Here is a 9,972-nt window from a genome sequence, read left to right on the forward strand (position 1 = left end):
AGAGAGTCATTCATCTCTGCAGGTAGTAATAGCCAGGTGAATGTAGACTGATGAGAGATTCCCAGCGGTTTCCTGTAGAGTTTATCCAAGAAATCAGAATGTCAAAGCTCTTATTTTCTTAATAATAAATTTCCAAGTAAACAACACTCTAAAGTGTATTAGTTAAAAGACAGTAGTCTAAAATATACTCCACTATAACAAGTTGTTTGTTACAAAACAGCTGCATAAGCAGTGAAACTATATGCTGGAAATGGAAGTCAGGGCATCGCTTTCCTTTGAGGATTGACACAGAGATGAAACACCAGTGGATTTGTAACATGACAGTGGCTCTTTTGGGGGGAGAAACAGAGCTAGATAAAAAGATGAGCTTCTCAACCAGGAAATACCCTTAATTTTTACTTTCCTTGATATCAGGTCAATAATCCCAATTTACACCAAAATTAAGACATTTCCAGACAAGGAAAAGGAGAGGTAGACTTTACAGACACAATATGATGAAAAGAACAGCCTGTAGTTTAAGCTACTACTCACACTGCTTCTGCCGATTATTCTAAAGGCTATGAAGGTATAAGCCAGGTGTTCTTGTAGATGGTGGAGGTGGATGAGGAAGGAGAAAAGTAATCAGAAGAAAAGCATGAAAGACAAACTCACTTAATTCTTAATTTACAGATAGGTCTCTGCCTGGATACAATCAAAACAGCATGACCATGTGAGGAAAGACTAACCGTCCTTCTACCAACATTAACTGACTTAGACTCCGCTCCAAAGGGACAGAATAATTCTATTCATGATGGGATTGAAGGATTTTACAATCACAAATTTTGGAAAGCACAAGCATTTTAATATGGGTGTCTAAGAGAATATCAGAGAACAGGTATGTCACCCATTGAGACTGTTTTGCTTGGGGCTGTAACATTCTTTGAATAGATTAGATTAATGCTGATCTTCACGGTAATCTTATTCTAAAATGTCAAACTAGGATCAAGAGGCTAACTATGTATTTGAAAGACTCATTCATGGTAACATTTTATAGCATAAAGGTGAAGCAATTACAGTAGTAAGTCACTAATAGCAGGGTATGTGTATTTAAAAGACATTCCAAAACATTAAACTTTTTTTTAATAGCAGAGAAATATTTTCATGCCTGGAAAAACTTTCATGCCTGGGCCATTTCCTTTGCATGAAAAAAAAAATCCCCCTATAGGACCTTGCCAGAGTGCCTCGCGATGTTGGGGGCTGGGGTAAGCCTGAAACACCAGAGAAAATAAGTTTTAGCCACATGCAGAAAAAGGATACGGTGGCCATGTCGCTGAATCAGTATTTGAGTAATTCCAAAACACAATTTTTTTCTGCCTTTCTATTTTCTACTCTGTGTTTGAATCCATTTGCACTGACTGAAGCTTAAGGAGTTTTAAATCCTGCCCCAAATCCCTAAATGCCTCCATCTGAACTGACATCAATGAGAGTGAGACTTAGAACCTGATGTGAAGATTGCCCAGCCCTGGTTTTACCAGGAGCCTTGAATTTCTTTCAGTCACAGTAGCCAAAGGGAAGTTGGTCCGGGCCCTTCTCTCCCCAGCCACTAAAAAAACGTAGGTTCTGATACATTGCAACGTTCCTCACTTCCCTCTCTCCTTGATGTAAGACAGCAAATTTCAACCTTTTTCACCTCACGGCACACATAAACTAATTACTAAAATTCATCGCCACACCAAAAAATAGGTATACTTTTAATTCACTCACAAGGAACAGCTATTGGTTTTTTGGTTGTTATTTTTGTTTAATTTGACAATCTAAAGGGAGACAGGTCAGTGCCCTTGACGAAAAAGTCAGGTTATTACATGTTTTAAAAATTCTCACGGGACACCAGGGTTCTACTGAACACAGGTGGAAAATTGCTGATGTGAGCCCTTGGCTCTTTCCTACAGGGATGAATCCTGAAGAATTTTAGGAGCTAATTTTCACCGACACTTATATACCTAATCACAATGATGAAGAGGGAGTGTTTGGCCTTTACAGTTTTCTAAAGTGCCTATATTGAAAGCATGAAATATTGTTTCAGGAATGACCGAGAGTGAGTACTTACTCTTTATACTTGATTCAAATGAGATCTTGAAATCGAATGCTTACTTTGCGAGATTAATGCAGGCCATAATCAATACAGTCAAAGCTTAACACTTTACTGCATTTAAGACTGAAAGTCCAGAGGAGAAAAGAATAATTGGACATTTAAAAACACAGAGCATGTAATACTACATTTTGACAGCCTATGGTGCTGAGCATCATCAACTAAAATGGCTTAGTTAAAAAAACTTAAAAATGACCAGTTCTCTTGAGGTTTCTGATTATCTTCTCTTCCTATAAGCATGAAAGATATTGGTGCAACATACTTCCAGCATGCACTGATGTGGGTAGCCAATGTGTTCATAGTTATCTGTATAGTAGAATCTCATGTACATATCTTACATTTTTATTGCTGTGTTTTGCTGTCTTCATAATTGCCAGCACCCTTTCAGACTGCAGTAAAATCGGGCTATAATACAGAACTGGATAATGATCAGGAATAACAACAATCAAGTTGCAAATATACCAAACTTCAAACACAATGTTGTGCCTGTTTATCAATTTAGAAATGGCATTTCACCAGCATGACATATGTACACTGGTTGCTTTAGGTCAGAGGAATTTCCAACCACATGTCACATGCAAAGTTAAAAAAAATTAAGTTGATCTTAGGTTTGCAGAAAGTCTTCAAGAAATTAGACAGAACAGTGCAAGTCAGAAGAAAAGACTGATTTTTATAGTCTGGCATCACAAGATATGTGACCTTGGGCAAGTGACTGCCCTTCACTGTGCATCCATGCTCAATCTACAAAATGAAAATACTAGCTGCTAACCTTTCATGATAGCTTGTCAGTATCCAATGAGAGAAAGGATAAAATGTACCTGGCTTAATAAATGGTAGTTTAAGTATTAAAATCCTTTATGAAAATAGTTTCTAAGTTTTTAAGGAGAAAAGTCTACTCACTCCTTACTCTCATCTATTCACTTATCCCTAGCTCTGGCAAAAGAAAAAAAATTATACTAGAGGAAAAACTAATAGATCTCATAGGAATGGTTAGATTTATGCTTACTCTTGGGTTCTGTGTCAGCATCTCTTATTTAAGACCCTGGACGGTCATCTCCTCCAAAAAGGGAAATTCTCAATGATAAATAAGTAAGCCTAGTCCTCCACTGAGAGCAGCAAATTCCCTGCATGAAAGATTTCCTTGGCTCCTCATAAAAAATGAATGCTGCTCTTCCCCCTTCCAAAGCACCCCCTGAGAGAATCTCTATCATCTTTAAAGCAAAGTGGCTGTGAGCTGCTGTGCCCATTCTGCCACTGAGCCTTGGAGGACACTCTAAAACCACTTGTAGTCAGTCGCAGGGGTATACCACAGGCTTTTAACTTTTGTTTTTTAAGGCTCTGTGCCAACAGCCAGATCTAACTGATACCAAGAAGTCCTAACAATCCTATACCAATATCCCGACTCTAGCAAAATGAGGTTTTGTGAAGCTTTCTGCCCCAGACCGTGCTTGAGTCACCCCTCTTAGGTCACCCAATAATGTCCCATCACTTCAGTTTTTATTTTTTAATTGAAAACTCACAGAATACAGTTTAAATGTTTTTGGGGAATGTTGCATAGCATTTCTCTCTACACAGGATACCAAAGACTAATTTCAGAAAATTTCTCTTTTTCTGTCACTTTTTTTTAAATTAAGGCATCTTGGGGTTCATTTCTTCTTTATATTCTTCAGTATTTATAACATTTGTAGGATATAAGCTTCAAAAACATTGTAAATCACCCATCAGCTTGATAATGGCATAAAATCTGAAATGCTCTAACACTTTGTGGTGTTATGTATCCTGAGCTTAAGTACAATGTTACTTTTTTTTGAAAGGAGTGTTACACGTCCAGAGTTGGCTAGCTCTTCTACTCAGATTCCATGAGCTCTTTTCAGTTGGAAAGAGCTATTTGAGTTTTGAAATGATTGACAGAAATTTTTAATAAGGGATTCTGGAAGGAGTATTGATATTCTAAGCAGCCCTGGTTTCTAAGTGCAGGGATCCATCTGTGGTAATTAGCTGAGAATGATTGCGCGTATATTGGAATTAAACCTTGAATTTGTTTTCTCAATCACAGAATGGCTACAAAGGCCAATTTCAACCGGCTTAAATGTTTTCCTATTAATAGAAGTATGGAGGTTAAAAATGGTATGGCCTAATTATTTTTAAAGTCTTCAGCTGACCAGATAATATTAATAATTTCCAGAGAAAAGTCTTTTAGTGTGTTATACGAGAGGGAACCAAGAAAAATGGCATTATCTTCTGGAGAGCAGGCCCCTTGAGGTGCACGCTTCCCTGATAGGTGAGTGTTCTAGGCACCCAGCTGTATCAGTGCACCAGCTGGCATTGCTATGAGAGGTTGTGTTTGGCTGCAGTGAATGTTTTTTAAAGACTCTTTCAATGTGTTTGCACATTTCATGATGGGTGATTTACAAGTGCACCTACCCACTCAATATTCAGCAGTTTTTGACAAAAAACAGCATGACCCCCATGCCCTACCCTCCCTATTCACCTAGTCTTCTCTCGGGTGACTTTTATATTGTTTCCCTGGATGAAAAATGTTCTCAAAGGAAAAGATTTTGGTGAAGTGGAAGAAGTGAAACAAAAAATAGCATCAAAATTGATGGTTCAAAAACTGTTTTGAGCCATAGAGAAAACATCTCCATAGCTGTATTGCATCAAATGGGGAGTACTTTGAAGGTGATGAAAGTTTAAACATGTAAGAATAAATACACAGTTTTTATAAGTAAATTCCAGTTTTTTGGTTCTCTCCTTGTATATAACCAAGCAAATACATACATAGTCTTGGAACCTTGGATTTGACTTTAATCCATTAGTATGTTTTAAGTAAAACTTACTTTTGCTATTGTCTTGAAGATTAAATAATGACTTCCTTATGTTCTATGAAAAGTGAATCTCTAAAATTATTAATTCTTTCCCAATTAGCTTTCAAAACTTAGGTCATGAAAAATATCAGTACTATCTTAGACATAAAAATATGTTTTGTAAAATATTTCTTCTTGATAAATTCACAAAATATTTAAAACCCCTAACCTTCCATGTACTTCCAACAAATGAAATGAAATGTAGGAAGCAAGGAAGAGCTACATTTTTTAATTTCCAGAAAGAAAAACATACATCATTTTCTTCTGGCTCAGTGAGTAAATGCAGTATTTAGCCACTGACATAAGAAAATAATATTTTATCAGAGTGTTGTGAGGAAGGTTTGCAACTGCTGGGCGTAGCATCAGGAGGGCACACACACGTGCCCCCAGTGATGAAAACATCTCATTTTAAAAATTGCACATGCCTAATGCAAATAAATCAACCAATTCACAGGAAAAGCAAAAGAGGGGACTAGAGTCTGACAGTTCACAGTTCTTTTGGAAGGTGTTTGCCAGGTAAACTGTTCCATAACCAGGCTGCCGAGGGTGGAAGATCTGAGAAGGGAAGAGAGCTTCAAATGCATTTCAGCCATAGTTTTTTAAAATTTAAGGTAGTGAATAAAATTCAATGGCAAATTGCATTGACTGAATATTGGCATATCTACAAACATGATCTTTTTGGTTTAACTTCATTGTGCTAACCTTCAAAGTAAGGAAGATCAAATAGGATCATAAAAAATTTCTTTTTGAAAAAAAATTCTCAAAACCAAAACTTTAGTATAGACCTCATTAACAATCTTCATTCACTCAGATTTACCCAGAATAAATATACTGAAAGTCAGTAATTAAGATTTTTCATAAATTTTAGTTAGAAAAAAGTATAAGCAAATCCCAAATAAAAAACTATAATTTAAATTGAGCTGCTGAACATATATAGATTTTTCTATTTATAAATTCTCTAAATCTTTATGTAAAATTTGACAAGATACAGTTTGTAAACAGTAATTTGCTTATGTCTGAATTCTTGTGCCAGAAGCTATTTAAAGGAAAGTAACTTGAGATTTCTTTATCTGGTTGTTGAAATTTCAAATGTGAAAAGGAGTACACTCTGTTACCCTACACAATACTGCTGGATATGTAAAGATTAATTAATGGACAGAAAATAAAGCAAGAAATGTTTAAAATGGCTAAGAGAAAGTATCAAAAACAACCAAATTCTTGCCAAAAAAGAATTCAGCAAATTAAATAATTTCTATATTTTATATTTATCTTAAGCTAAATTTTAATAACTTGTATAAAAATTCCCTTCCTCGTGTTATACATAAATTTTCTACTAGAATTTCTCATATTATCCATTTTCCCCATATTCTCAGCCCTACATATCAGAACACAGAATGTTAGCTACAAAATGCAGCTCCGAAGATAGATCTGATGAGAATTAAAATAAAGTTATGAGAAGTGGAAGAGTATTCTCTTCAAAATGATTATACATTGGGAATTTCTATAGCATTGATTTAAAATGCTTATTTCTATTGCCTTCAAAAATATCTGCAATCATCAGAGCTGAAACGGGACCAGAAAGTGAAACATAGTCTCTGGGATTACATTTTTAATTAGATAACAATAAATAAGAAAAGCTATAAATATAAACATAAATAGGCAATGTTCTGATAGAAGATGTATTCACTAGGCTTCACTACTGTTATATGATTGTGTTGCCATTAGTGAAGCTGTGTGTTGACTGTGTACCTGTGTTTGCCATCTCAGGGTGCAGTAGGTCCAGCATGAAACTAATTTTAGGTGATAGAAATGTTAGCAAAGACAGGCACTGAAGAGTGCTGAGGGTCACAACAAAAACAAAAATTCGAGCTAAGCACAGAGGCTACTGCAGCAGACACCTAACTACAGATCTCTAGGACCAGCTTATGAAGGAAGGTCCATTCCAATTCTCAGCTTCACTAAAGCACTCTGAAATTTTACCTTACGTTAACTAATTTTAACAGAAATGATACCAACATTTGATATACTCTGGTGTAACAAAGCTCATTACTGGTTGAATATGGTCACAAAGATGTTTGAGTTCCCTAGGAAGATCTTGTGAATGTGTTCATATCCAGACAGCTCTTCCCACAGAGAAGAGCAGACCAAGATGGTGAGGACTGAGTGTTGCTCCTCCCAACTGGCCCATTACCTAGACATGGTCAAAGCCAATAGAAGGATGTTAGGAGGACAAGAGGTCATCATAATATTGGTGGCTGACCAAAATTAGGGAAGTGAATGAACCCAAAACAAAGCAGACCTGAGTGTGCATTTGTATAGATAAAAGATGATAGATATGTGTAGGTAGATAGATAGATTTATAGATAATTTGTTTCATTTTCACAGACCTTGGGGCAACGATGTCCCCTAAAATTTCATTTTCTAGTTATAAGCATGCCTAACAGAGCTCTGAAACCTTTTCTATTTGAGCTTTTAATTAAACAGGCAAGTTCTTCTTATTCCATAAAAACTCCTGTAGTTGATGTCTTTTACAAGTTTATTGAAAGATCATCTTTTCTAAAATGCTTAGCAATCATGGAAATATGTATATGAGTGTGTGTGTGAGTATTTACATGTTTGCATAATAGTATAATGGATATAAAATCCACAACAGTGCTTACTTCTGGAGAGAGGCTGTTAAGTGATTGAACTAATTCCACTTTAGTTGGCAAATAGATGCTGCTCCAGCTCATGTCAGTGTCTCAACCCAGCCTCCCTACCAGTCTTCATCTGCACCTCCCCTCACCCAGGTGTCTTCAAGGTCCAGGAACTAAGGATTGCCCCCTTTGGCATAGCAGTGGTCTCTGAAGTCAGCTCCAGGAGTTTGGCCAGCATCAGCTCTCCTTGTGCCCCTGTTCTCCTGTTGTTGGATAATGTATCCCCCTTAGTCCTATTGTATATGTTTTGCTAATGTTTTATTTCTTGGGTTGGTGTATAAATTTATGGAGTTTATAATTAGATTATGAATTAAACATACAAGAAATAAAAGAAGGGAAAGGGGACCAAAAGACAAGTGGACAGGTTTTTCCTAAGCTTTGTGACTTTCTGTGTAACAGGCTTTAGTTCCTCTTCGAATTCTCACTGGGGCCCAGCCAGAAAATTCATCCTACATGTTTTCCTGGGAGACGTAATCCTCAGTGACATCATCAATACTGGGAGCGCTGCCCAAGGAGTGAGATTCCATATTAATCATTATTAAATATCGAACATGGACTGCATACTTTGGATTACTTAAAACACAGGAGACAAGATCTCTGGCCTAAGGATATGTATAAAGCTTCTATTAGGGAGACAGGAAAATCCAGCTGGTGGATAGAGAAGAATTTGCCTTCTCTCTGCTGGTTGCCTAGATATTTCTACTCACATCCTGGTGAAATATAACCAGGTCATTATTAATTCTGCTAGAGATCTTGGTCAAAGAGCTATGGGTGGTTGTTGTTTTTGATATTTATTATGTTTGCCTACCTTTGAAACTTTTTTTTTAATTTTTATGCTGTTACAGTTGTTGCTGCTTTTTCTCCCTTTTCCCATCTCCATCCAATCCTACCCTCTTTCCTCCCCAGGTCAGTCCCCATATTGTTATCCATGCCCACAAATTATGCATAAATGTTCTTTGATTAATCCCTTCTGTTTGCCTACTTTTAGTGTACCTCTGTACCTTACATTTCTAAACCTTTAAAAGCAAAATTTTTAATTTATTTTTCAATTGCAGTTGACATACAATATTATACTAGTTTCAGGTGTATAGCATAGTGATTAGACATTTACATACTTTACAAAGTGATCATCTCAGTAAAACTCATAGTACACATATGATACCACGCATAGTTATTACAATGTTATGGACTACATTCCCTGTGCCATACTTTACATCACTATGACTGTCTTTATAACTGGTAATTTGTATTTGTTTATTCAGTTAACCTTTTTCACTCATCCCCCAACCCACCTACCATCTGGCAATAATTAATTCATTTTCTGCATCTATGAATTTGTTTCTGTTTGTATTTCACTGTAGTTTTATTTACATTTCCCTGATGATTAGTGATTGAGCATCTTTACATATGTCTGTTGACCATCTGTATGTCTTTGGAGAAATGTCTCTTCATGTCCTATGCACATTTTTTAAATTGTATTGTCAGTTCCTTTGGCGTTAAGTTGTATGAGTTCCTCATAGATCTTGGATATTAACCCCTTCTTGGATATATCATTGGCAAATATTTTCTTCTATATAGTAGATTGTCTTTCTTTTTGTTGATTCTTTCCTTCCCTGTGTAAAAACTTTGTAGTTTGTTGTGGACCCACTTGTTTATTTTTTCTTTCGTTTTCCTTGCTCAAGGAGAAATATCCAAAATAATATTGCTAAGAGTGATATCAAAGAGTTTACTGCATTTTCTTCTAGGAGTTTTATGATTTCAGGTCTTACATTTAAGTTTTAATTCATTGTGACTTTATTTTTGTATATGGTGTAAGAAAGTGGTCTAGTTTTTTTTTTTTTTGCACATATCTATCCAGTTTTCCCAACACTATTTATTGAAGAGACTGTCTTTATCCAATTGCACATTTCTGCCTTCTTTCTTTAGATTAATTGACTATATAGGCATAAATTTATTCCTGGGCTCTCTATTCTGTTCCATTGATTCACATGTCTGTTATGCCAGTACCATGCTATTTTGATTACTGTAGCCTTGCAGTATAACTTGATATCAGCATGATACCTCCAACTTTTTCTTTTTTCAAATTGATTTGGATATTTGTGGACTTTTATGGTTTTATATAAATTTTTCTATTGATAAATAATATTTGTTTCAGTTTTGTAAAAAATGCCATTGGTATTTTGATAAAAATTGCATTGAATGTATAGCTTGCTTTGGATGTTATGGACATTTTAATGATGTTAATTCTTTCCATAAGCATGGTATACCTATGATTTGTTTTTAT

The sequence above is a fragment of the Artibeus jamaicensis genome, unplaced genomic scaffold (assembly GCF_021234435.1).
Source record: "Artibeus jamaicensis isolate MK-2021 breed Jamaican fruit bat unplaced genomic scaffold, CSHL_Jam_final contig_402, whole genome shotgun sequence".
In the NCBI taxonomy this organism is placed as follows: Eukaryota; Metazoa; Chordata; class Mammalia; order Chiroptera; family Phyllostomidae; genus Artibeus; species Artibeus jamaicensis.